Source organism: Bos indicus x Bos taurus, chromosome 1 (genome assembly GCF_003369695.1).
Source record: "Bos indicus x Bos taurus breed Angus x Brahman F1 hybrid chromosome 1, Bos_hybrid_MaternalHap_v2.0, whole genome shotgun sequence".
Classification (NCBI taxonomy): domain Eukaryota; kingdom Metazoa; phylum Chordata; class Mammalia; order Artiodactyla; family Bovidae; genus Bos; species Bos indicus x Bos taurus.
This window is the reverse complement of record NC_040076.1, coordinates 111,672,980-111,684,054: the sequence shown is the minus strand read 5'-3', so window position 1 is coordinate 111,684,054 and position 11,075 is coordinate 111,672,980. Positions and strand designations below refer to the sequence as shown.

Here is an 11,075-nt window from a genome sequence, read left to right as displayed (position 1 = left end):
AGCTCAGCTATGTATGGGAACCTCATCCTAGGTAATAGCGCTTATGCTTTTTCCCCAAAGTGTTTATCCATTTAATCTATTTGTTCTAAACATTGCGAGGCAGGATGGGAATTTTAAGATGCGGAATAAAGGACTTAGGCACAGACAGCATGCTCCACAATCATTTTGCTAGAATACTGTAAAGGAATAGCACCAGAATCACACCCATCACTGGCATAACATACAATTTAGAGGACAGGATGAGTCAGGAGGAGAAATGCTCATTGCAACCAAGGAGAAACCTCTGTGAGAAGGTTACTCCGGGACGTTTCCCCATTAGACAAGCACACCCTTGATCCTTTATCCTTTCTTATGCAGCAGGTGGCAGAGCATCAGTTTGTAGTAGAAGATACTACCATCTTTGGTGGGAACATGGGTGAGTTGAACAGATGTCCAGTGGACACTGAAGGAAAGCAAGATGTTCTGAACCACTGCAAGATTGAGAGGATCCTGAAAGAGAATTGCGAATTAGTTCAGAGTCTGGAAATAGGTGGCAGAATTGAGCCCCACATCCAGTTCCAGAGAGCCTTGGCTACCCTGAGGTGTATACCATGTGCTCAGTCATGTCTGATTCTTTTGCGACCCTGTGGACTGTAACCCACCAGGCTCCTCTGTCCATGGAATTCTCCAAGCAAGGATACTGGAGTGGGTTACCATGCCCTTCTCCAGGGGATCTTCCTGACCCAGGGATTGAACCCACATCTCTTCTGTCTCCTACACTGACAGGCAGATTCTTTACCACAAGCGCCACCTGGGAAGCCCCACCCTGGGAAGGAAATTGAATCTAATTTCTGATAGATTCTCTCTTCTCCCTGTGCATTTCTTCCCCATATCTCCCACTTCCTCAAAGACGTTTATAGACCAGTAGCTTTTCCAGTCTTCCCCAAACTGATATCAAGGGTCTTCAAAGCCCAAGAGAATAATCTGACTCAACATCAGGGGCCTGTATGTGACCTGTAAATGGATCCAGCTGTGCAAAAGGTGGAAGAAGGTCTCTGAATCCACCCTGGGCAGGGAATCTGACCAAATACAAAATACAGTTTCAGAAAGGCGAGAAAAACCTTGAGTTGGAGATGAGAGTGACTGGTTTCCCCCCATGGAGGAAGGAGAAGATTCCCCCCAAGGAGGAAGCCATCATCTCTGTCAGAGACAGCCGATGCAGCTCCCCTGCTGGCTCCCCTGCCATCTGGCAGCACTTGGAGCCCCTTGGGGACTCTGTTTAGGAGCCACTTAAATCCATAATTCAAATTCAAGAGCATTTTCAATGTAAAAAGAGTAATGCTTGATTTGATTTTATTGCCTTGGGCTTACAGGGGAAAGGGAAGTAGCGAGGGGAGGAGAGCCTGCACTTCTTCCCCCATGAGCAGTGACAGCTGCTGCTGGTGGGGGAACATGCCCAGGACATCGCTTTTCCGTATAATTACTCCCAGGCAGGAAAATAAAAGCAATCCACATTTTCTCCACAACCTACCAGCAACCTCCCCAACCTTACACCTCAGGAAACAAGGTCTTTGCCATTGGGCATCTTGACAGGCTATCCCACAACAAACATCAGCTGTCACAGGCAGACTGCAAGGAGAATGGAAACCTCCAGGGCCAAGTAGAAGCAATCAGGAGAGTTCAAATATGCCCACCAAAGGGTCCTCCAGATAAGCATAAGGGAGCATCAAGGGAAGATGAGGGCCCAGCAGACGGCTCTCCAGGGTCTGCCTGTGGTTCAATGTCTGTGTTCACATGGACAATTCATGGACTATTTCTACACACAAATCTCACCTCCTTGGAAAAACAAGATTATGGCAAGATTAGAGCAAAAATAGACACGTCTATGAAATTTGTTTTTCTATTTCTGACTTATGTTGTTTTATGGTAGAAACCAGCACAATATTGTAAATTAAAGAGAAGGAAAAATTTAAAAAAAAATAGATACATCTAATCCAATATCACTGAAATCTTCAACCAACATAAAGTCATAACAATCCTAGCACCCTCCAAAGGTTCCCAGCTGGTCTGCCCTCAAAACTCAGGTGGAGATGAAAGGAGGGTGAAAGTGCCCATGTAGATGGAGAGCCTGGTGGCTGCTCCTGCCCCCTTGCCACCTGTAGACACTAATATGGCCTGGCCAGGGCCACATGGCTTCCTGGAGCCTTAGTCTGTAAAGACCAGTGTCCCTGGAAAGCTTGGCAACATGCAACAGTTTGAACTTTGCTGAGTGTATCACATTTCATAGTGAAGGAATTGATCATGGTGTAGCATGTGGCCATAAGCAAGTCCTGCAGTGGTGTGTATAGTAAATGTATGAACAGCCAGGCACTCTGTCTGCCAGGCCAATCACCTGCTCTGGGATTCCAGCCGCACCCACCCAATTAGTTAATTGGTACCAGGTAGCCCTGCAACCCTGGTTACAGCTGGCTGGACCATGAAGGCATGCCTGACTCAAGAGCAGCCTGGCTCAGGGACCCTGCCCAACAGGCACAACTGTGACCCAATTAAGCTGTCAGATCTCATTGATTAGACCTTTCGAGACCCCAACATTATTAAAAAATAGTAAGAAGCAAGAAATAGCAGTTGGTAGAGGGAATAAAAAACATTCTGTTTACCAAATATGCAAACCAAGTTCATATCTAACCACCAGAGTATCAAAAAAATTATTTTAGAAATAACTGCTATTTTATTTTATAAAAAATTCATCATCATGGAGGAAAAATATCAGAACTTTTCCTAGATTTATTTATATTTATCTTATGAAACTCTGTATGGCACTTACTTTGAAATTTGGATCAGGAGAAGGAGGGCAGCCTACACATTTTCTGGTCTAAAATGTCTTAATGTGAACCTGAAAAACTACAGAGAGAAGCAGCAGGAAGAAGCCCCAGAGCAGTAGGAGCCAAGGGTAGGAGAGAAGAAAGCATCAAGTAGCCAGAAGGCAGGAGGAAGAGGTGCACAGCAGAGACTCGCTGAGTCACCGTAGTGACCGGGCTGCAGAGAGGGGATGCAGGGACAGGCTCAGCTCCCGGAGGAAACCTCCTGAAATTCCTGCGGTGCCCAGAGTTGCTGCAGTGGCCTCAGTGTGGCCCACAGCTCCCCATTCCTCACCTAGCCTTACCACAACTCTTCATCTCCTGAACTCGAGTTTTGTCTTTGCTTCCTGAAACCTAAAAGAACCTAACTAAGGCATCATATTAGCAAATAAAAGAAATATATTCAGATACCACAATCAAAGCCAAAGGTGAGAAACTTTAAAGGGAGTGGACAGGTTACTATGATTTGTGTGGTTCAGTTGAGAGGCTTAATTCAAGAAGAGCTTTGAGTTGAAAGACAAACATTGAAGCACGTAGAGTACCTTCAGAAGAGGTATCGGAGGCCAGGACATTACATGTGAAACCATGTCTTAAATGGGCAACCATCAGGAAGCTAAGGGTGTACCATCAGAAGAAGAGAGAATTCAGGGGGCTCATGGAAGATGGTGTCCTGTGTCAGAGGACTGTCAAGTGGAGGAAGGATTAGAGCTGTTTCCTGTGCCAAGGGAAAGAAATAGGAACAGGGGAAGTAAAGCTTTTGTTTCAATAATTAGAGAAGCTGTTCAAAAATCTGAATTTTTCAGAAGATGAGTGGTCTACTTTAAAAGGTAGTGAGTTGTTTGTCATTGAAAATGTCTAAAGGGGAAAATGACTGTGCTTTGGCAGCAATATTTTAAAGAGAAAATTTAAAAATCATCTCAATTATGAGAATGTGTGGGAGACAGACCCCTTCCATCCATGACCTTTCCTGTGTAAGGAGCACAAATTCTGGAGCCTCATTACTCAGGCTTGTATCCTGGATGATTAAAAATTAAATGTAAGTCCTGAAATCATAAGACTTTTTAGAAGAAACATAGGTCTTTGACATCATTCTGAGAAACTTTTTTTTCATGTTATCTCCTCAGGCAAGGAAAACCAAAGCAAAACTAAAGAAATGGGACTACTTCAGACTAAAAAGCTTTTGCATAGTGAAAGAAACTATCAACAAAATGACAAGACAGCCTACTTTATGAGAGAAGATATTTGCAAATCACATATCAGATAAGGGGTTAATACCTAAAATATACAAAGAACTTATACAACTTAACATCAAAAATAAATAACCTGATCAAGAAGACACTTGAAAAGATGTTTAGTGTTACTAATCATAAGGGAAATGCAAATCAAAACTACAGTGAGATATCACCTTACATCTGTAAAAATGACTATTATCAAGAAGACAAAAAATAACAACCGCTAGCGATGATGTGGAGAAAAGGAAACCCTCATGGACTGTTGGTGGGATAGTATTAAATTGGTGCAGCCACTATAGAAAACAGCATAGATTGTTTGGGAGATTTCCCCCAAAATTTAAAAATAGAATTATCATCACACAATCCAGCAGTTTCACTTCTGGGTAATATTTTTCAACAAAAAATAAAAACACTAATTTGATAAGGTATATGCACCCCAATGCTCATTGTAACATATACAGTGACCAATATATGGCAGCAACGTGTCTATCAATAAATGAATAGATAAGGAAAATGTGGTTAATAATGGAATATTATTAGCCATAAAAAATAATGAAATCTTGCCATTTGTGACAACATGGATGGGCCTAGAGGGTAACATACTAAGTAAAATAAATCAGAGAAGGACAAATACTGTCTGGTTTCACTTGCATGTAGAATCTAAAAAGCAAAGCAACTGAACAAACAACAAAATGGAAGCAAATGTGTAAACACAGAGAACAGCTTGGCAGTTGCCAGAGGAAAGAGAGTGGGGCGGTTCAGCGAAATAGCTGAAGGGAGATTAAGAGATACAAATTTTCAGTTACAAAATAAGTAAGTCATGGGGATGTAATGTACAGCATAGGAAATATAATCAATAATACTGTAAAAACTTTGTGACGGGTGGTAGCTAGACTCATGCTGGTGACCATTTTGCAATATATAAAAATATCCAATCTCTATGCTGTACACCTAAAATTAATGTAATATTGTAAGTCAATTATATTGAATACTTCAATATTTAAGAAGAGAAAAAAGATTATAACAGATGAATGCAGGGAATCAGCAGAGTCCCGTGATGGATGTTAGAGGGGACAATGAAGACAGGGTGAAATGCTTGATTATGGCCCAAATCCTCAGGAAAAGAAACAGAGTCCTTATTTCCCTGGGGAAAATGCAAATGACTCATGCAATTCCTTCTTACCACAAAGAGGAGGAGAATAGAGGGGCGGAGCCTGGTGGGCTGCCGTCTATGGGGTCGCACAGAGTCGGACAAGACTGAAGCGACTTAGCAGCAGCAGCAAGAACCTCTGCTAAACATCTCAGATTTTTAACCAAAAATAAAAAGACTGACCATTTTTACAGGCAAAAGAAGTCTATGCAATGCTTTAGTCATGTAGCTTCAATATAATTATCTATTCCATTTCTCTGCACACTCCTCAAAAATTAAATTTCTCACTTTTCTCATAGTCAATTTTGCATCCGAGTAATAAGATGACGTAGATAACTAAAACTAATATATAAAGCCCCAAATTTCATTTTCGTGAAAAATATCCAACTTCCTAAGCAAATCTTTAGTAGCCAGCATATCTTCTGATGGGTTGGACTAAAAGGAAACCAGAGATTAAAAGAGACATGAAGAGGTTCAAATCATACCCCTCCTGAGCTTTCAGCTCCCACAGAAGAGTCTTCTGGCTAGGAGGTTTATTAATCAGGTTAAGCTGGACTGTTCTAACAAAGTATTACAAACCTCCAAATCTCAGTGGCTTAACATGACAGTAATTTATTTCTCCAGTCATTTAAAGCCAACACAGATAAGCAATTCCCCAAGGTAACTTATCTCCCACGTGGCGACTTAGAGATACAGGCTCTCTCCATCATGATTTCAGGATTGTGAAGAGAAAAGGTAAAGAGCTCACACTGCCTCTGAAATGCCTCTGATTAAAAGAAGCACATCTCTCTTCTATTCACTATCTGTTAGCCAAAATCAGAGACATGGTTTTCAACCTCACTTCAAAGAGGCTCAGCAAAGTAGGGGAGCACATGGAATATGAGGGAGCATTACCACCTCTTTTGGAGTATACAATTCTCACCAAAATCAAACTTAGGTCAGGGATAGTCAGATGGCTTGGGAATTCAACCTCAGGCAGACACAGATACCCTGGTCTCAACATTCCACAGTTTAAGAATTTCTACTTGTCTATGTTTAAAACATGTCAGTTTTCCCCATAAAGAGAGAGCACCCTGGCATTTGAATAAAATGTTAAGGAAAGCACACCAAGTCCCAGTTTTGTAGAAGATGAAACTTTAAAGACGGCAACAAAATCAACACCATTCTTATCAGACTTGGTCCAAGATTTGGAAACTATCATAGTCTGGACACCATGCACATAAGCCCATCGTTGGGCATAGATCATGTAATTAACAAACATTTTCAAATTATATGCACAACAAAGCATAGCTTAGCTTTTCCATTGTTCCATGATTTTCTTTTTCTAAAATGGTGCAGTCTCCAAAAAATGTTCATGTTCATTTTTTGGTGAAACTAAGTCTATTTCTCTGCAGGACAACGGCATTTTTGTTGTTGTTGAGTTTTCTTTTTTTCCAGGGGCTGAGTGTATAGAACTTCTGAGTGCATCACCCTCACTGTGCAATCTTTTGCTGCCAGTTTCTATGTGGAAATACACACCATGACTTTTTTCTAGTAGTTGTTGTTCTTGGAAAAGCCTCCAGGCCCTAGTATATGTATAGGAGAATGGCATTCAGGAAAGAGAATCACAGTAATAAATCTGATTTATGAAAGATATATGACTGAGAAATAGGAAATCATCCTAATAACACCTGAAGTGGTAACTTTGGAGATATTTTTCCTCTCTTTCTTTGTAGATGGCAATTAGTGACCTCTAGGTTTCTTTCCAATATTCACTGACTCTTTGACACCATTCTACCCAACCACCTCTGCCATCATCTTGGACAACAGGAATCCACTTATCCAACAGGAGGGCTCCTGTCTCCACAACTTCATGAGCTTCAGTTACCTTATTAGGCTTTATCCACTTCAATCATCCATATAGGTGTAGCCCAAATCCTATATCCTATATCCCCAATAATTCAAGGACCAAAAAAAAAAAAGGACCCAAATTTAAACTCTTAAGATTCCAATCCTTAAGTATGATTTCCTGTCCTTCGAGTACACTCAATCTCTCAATCCCTATACCCACTTTTAACATTTTTCAGCATCGAGTCCCTTGGCTTTAGGAGGTAGTGAGCTTCTTATTCCTGTGGATGTTTAGGAAGAAGAAGGATGATCATGTGTCAGGGACGTGACAGAGGCCTACCTTGACCTTTTGAGAAATTCATGTTGCCCTAGAATGTGGAGGGATACAGAATCCAGGGACATATTGCAACTGTGATTTAAATGCTTGATTCTAGTAGCTGCAGGGACCTGACCTTCCAATGAGTTTTTTATATTTAAATGACCAAGGTTATAAATTAGGCACTAAATAAGGACAAAATAATTGAAGTGTTAATCACTGAAAAACCTTAGCAGGATTAAGAAACCATGTGTGTTAATTTAAATAAGCTGACCAATAGGGCTGAGGGGTTAAGAGGAGCAAACTGTCATGTATAAAATAGGCAAGCTGTGAGAATATGTTGTCCAACACAGGAAATATAACCATTATTTTATGATAATATAGTGTATGACATTTAAAATTGCACACAGGGACTCCCTGGTGGCTTAGATGGTAAAAAAAAATCTACCTGCAGTGCGGGAGACCCGGGTTCAATCCCTTGGTCTGGAAGATTCCCTGGAGAAGGGAACGCTACCCACTCCAGTATTCCTGCCTGGAGAATTCCATGGATGGAGGACCCTGGTGGGCTACAGTCCATGGGGTCATAAAGATTCGGACATAAATTAAATTAACTGAGTAAATTAACACTTTCACTTTTTTCACATGTAACTGATAATAGTATGTCAACTATACTTCAATAAGACAGATAAGCAGATATAAATAGATAGATAAAGCTGAGTTATGTTACAGTCAGTACCTTGCAAATGCAAAAAACAATGATACCCAAGAGTCTGTAATTAAGGTAGTACCTTATTTACAGAAGGAAAATGGTGCTGCTCAAGATTCATAAACAGTGTTTAGGGCCGTAACATCTGCCTCAAATCCAGTACACTGAGGTGAATTAAACCTTGCCTCCGCTTTTAGACTCCAATTTAGATCTGACTTAATTAGAAAATGTATTTGTTGTAATAAGAAAAGATAACACAAGAAAAAGACTCCTATATGGAACAGAAATATATACATGACACACCAACATACTTGCGTGTAAATACCTGAAAAACACATCAGTCACTTCAGCAGAGAGGAAGTGTGAAGATGTGGAGACTTAATTGTATTGTAGCTTTGGAAAGTTAAACCATACACAAGGTTAATTTCTTAAATTTTTCATCAAAGTAATAGATGCTTGTACATAAAAAATATCGAATAGTACAGATTTCATGATAAACAGTCTCACTCCTCAGAAGGAACCACTTTCTCCCAATATTGTTTATAGTTCTTCTGATGGTTACTTTGATATCTCTAAACAATACACTTTTGATACTTTCTTGATTTACTAATTTTCTGTATTAACTAATCTTCTCACAAATGAGCTCATTTACACTGACCCATCTCCATTCTGCCCAGCATAGTCATATTACTACTTTTTGGTCTTTTGTTGTTTCTTTTCTCATCTTAAATAAAGTTTGCCCCTCTCCTTATCCTACCAACAGCCGACAATAGACAATATCTTTGGTCTCCCTACTGTTACTTACAGATTTATCATAAACCTTTATATTTTCACATTTGGAAAATAAAAAAGAAAGAACAAGATCCTAAAGTTGCAAACTAAGTGAAAGCAAAACAACAAGTCAAATATGTATACAAACTTGTGACCAATCTGAAATCTGTAAATGGTCATCTCCAGACTGCCCGGATGAAAATACTCCTGCGTAGAAATTCTAAGCATTTATTGGACTTGGGATTATGGTCTTAGTATTCTTACACTGTCATCAAGGCAGACAATCATCCGTCTTTTTTAGCTTAAGAGATCAAATAAGAGGATATTTTATGCATCAAAGAATAATGTCTCAGACATTGGTTTCCAACTGATAAAATCAAAGAACCATATGTTAGAAGAGATGTTAGAAGAGACCTTCAAAACTCTTGGGACAATCTAATGTAACTATGGAATTGTTTTTCTTTTCCTTGAGGAAGAAAAGGAAGTTAATAAGACCATAACTATTGCTTGTAAGCTATTTACAAGATCTATGTGCCTCCTTTCCAGAAGATGAATACACTGCAAGAGGAGAAAATATAACACCTGCCACAAACTTTGCTCAAAGCTCTTCATTAGAACTTCCCTGGTGGTCCCGTGGTTAAGAATCCACCTGCCAATGCAGGGGACAGATTCAATCCCTGGTCTAGGAAGATTCCACACATCATGAGGCAACTAAGCTTGTGCACCACAACTACTGAGCCTGCCCTCTAGAGACCACGTGCCACAACTACTGAGCCCACAGGTCACAACTGCTAAAGCCTGCAAGCCTAGAGCCGGTGCTCCACAAGAGAAGACATCGCAATGAGAAGCTGCGCACCACAATCCAAAGAGCAGCCCCCGCCTGTGGCAACTAGAGAAAGCCCACATGTAGCAATGAAGACACAGCACAGCCGAAAATAAATAAACATATACTTTTTCAAAAAGCTTCTTTGTTAGAAGATTGTGCTAACTTGCTTCCTATGGTTCTTCCAGAGGACAGAAGAACCTGTCTGTCTGTCTCTCATCTCCCATCGTCCTGGGTGAATTAAGAGAATTATCATTGACAGACACAGTGGACCCAAGATTTCTGCTCTGAATAAAGTCCAAGAAAAGAACCAGACCATCTTCCCATTACTACTGTTCTCTACTAAAATATCTACCGCATTTCTGCCAAAGACGAGAGAGCTATGAGCAAAACCTTTCTGCTATATCCCGTCACCAAGCTCTGCCACCTTGAGTTCCAGAGCTATTCATATCTTTAAATCTCACTTTTGACAGAAAACTCAAAGCAAGGTAGACAAAATAAGATTATTTCCTAGCACTGTATTTGATAGCAAAAAACGGGTAGACAAAACCCTTTGACTTAAAGAGTCCTAAACTGTCCATCTCATTGCAAGGAAAATTATATCAATAACTGCTAACCCTCTAGAGACATCCTCTAACCTGAGAAAAGTCCTATGACACTTTATTCAATGGTTGACTGGACAAGTAACTGCTAAGCTTCCTGGCAAGCCCAGAGCATTACACAAGTGCTTATTATGTAGCTGGCTCCCTATATAGCACTGAAATAATATCCCATGCAAATATTCAAAAGGAAGGAAAGGAGATGCAGTGAGAATAGTTTAGCATTCCCTCAGAGGGGAAGCTGATCTTTATCATCTGATGTGCAATCAGACATTAGATGGATTTAGTCCACATCTTTACTTTTCAACAAGAATCCTAACTTAATGTTTAAGAGCTACCACTGTTGCTGTTGGTGGTTTTAATTCCCCTTTAAAAATATGTATAGGTGTTATATGAAAGGAGAGAAGGTTAGCATTCCCCCTAACAAGGATGGAAGAGGTCCTCGGGCCTGGCAACGTGCATATGGTTAAGTCACTACTACCTACTTTGTAGCATCTAACCACTGGTTTTTGTTTTGTTTTGCGCAAATAGGAACTGAAAGGGTAAACTTATCAAACCCATTAAACCTGTAAAAAAATAAATATATAGAACTTTGTTAGGTAATTTAAACCTGAAAACAATTTGTAAAATCCTTCTGTTGTTTTATACCATGGTCTGTCTGTCGCTAAGTCATGTCTGACTCTTGCAACCCCATGGACTGTAGCCTGCCAGGCTCCTCTGTCCATGGGATTCCCCAGGCAAGAATACTGGAGTATGTTGTCATTTACTTCTCCAGGAGATTTTCCCAACCCAGGAATTGAACCTGGGTCTCCTG

General features: G+C 40.3%; 1 non-coding gene across 1 annotated transcript; it reads left to right on the top strand.

Moving 5' to 3' along the window:
• The first annotated feature begins 10,646 nt into the window (after positions 1-10,646).
• Positions 10,647-10,772, top strand: LOC113899712. The gene has a single exon (XR_003512968.1). It is a non-coding gene; the product is annotated as a U6atac minor spliceosomal RNA (small nuclear RNA).
• The last annotated feature ends 303 nt before the right edge of the window (positions 10,773-11,075 follow it).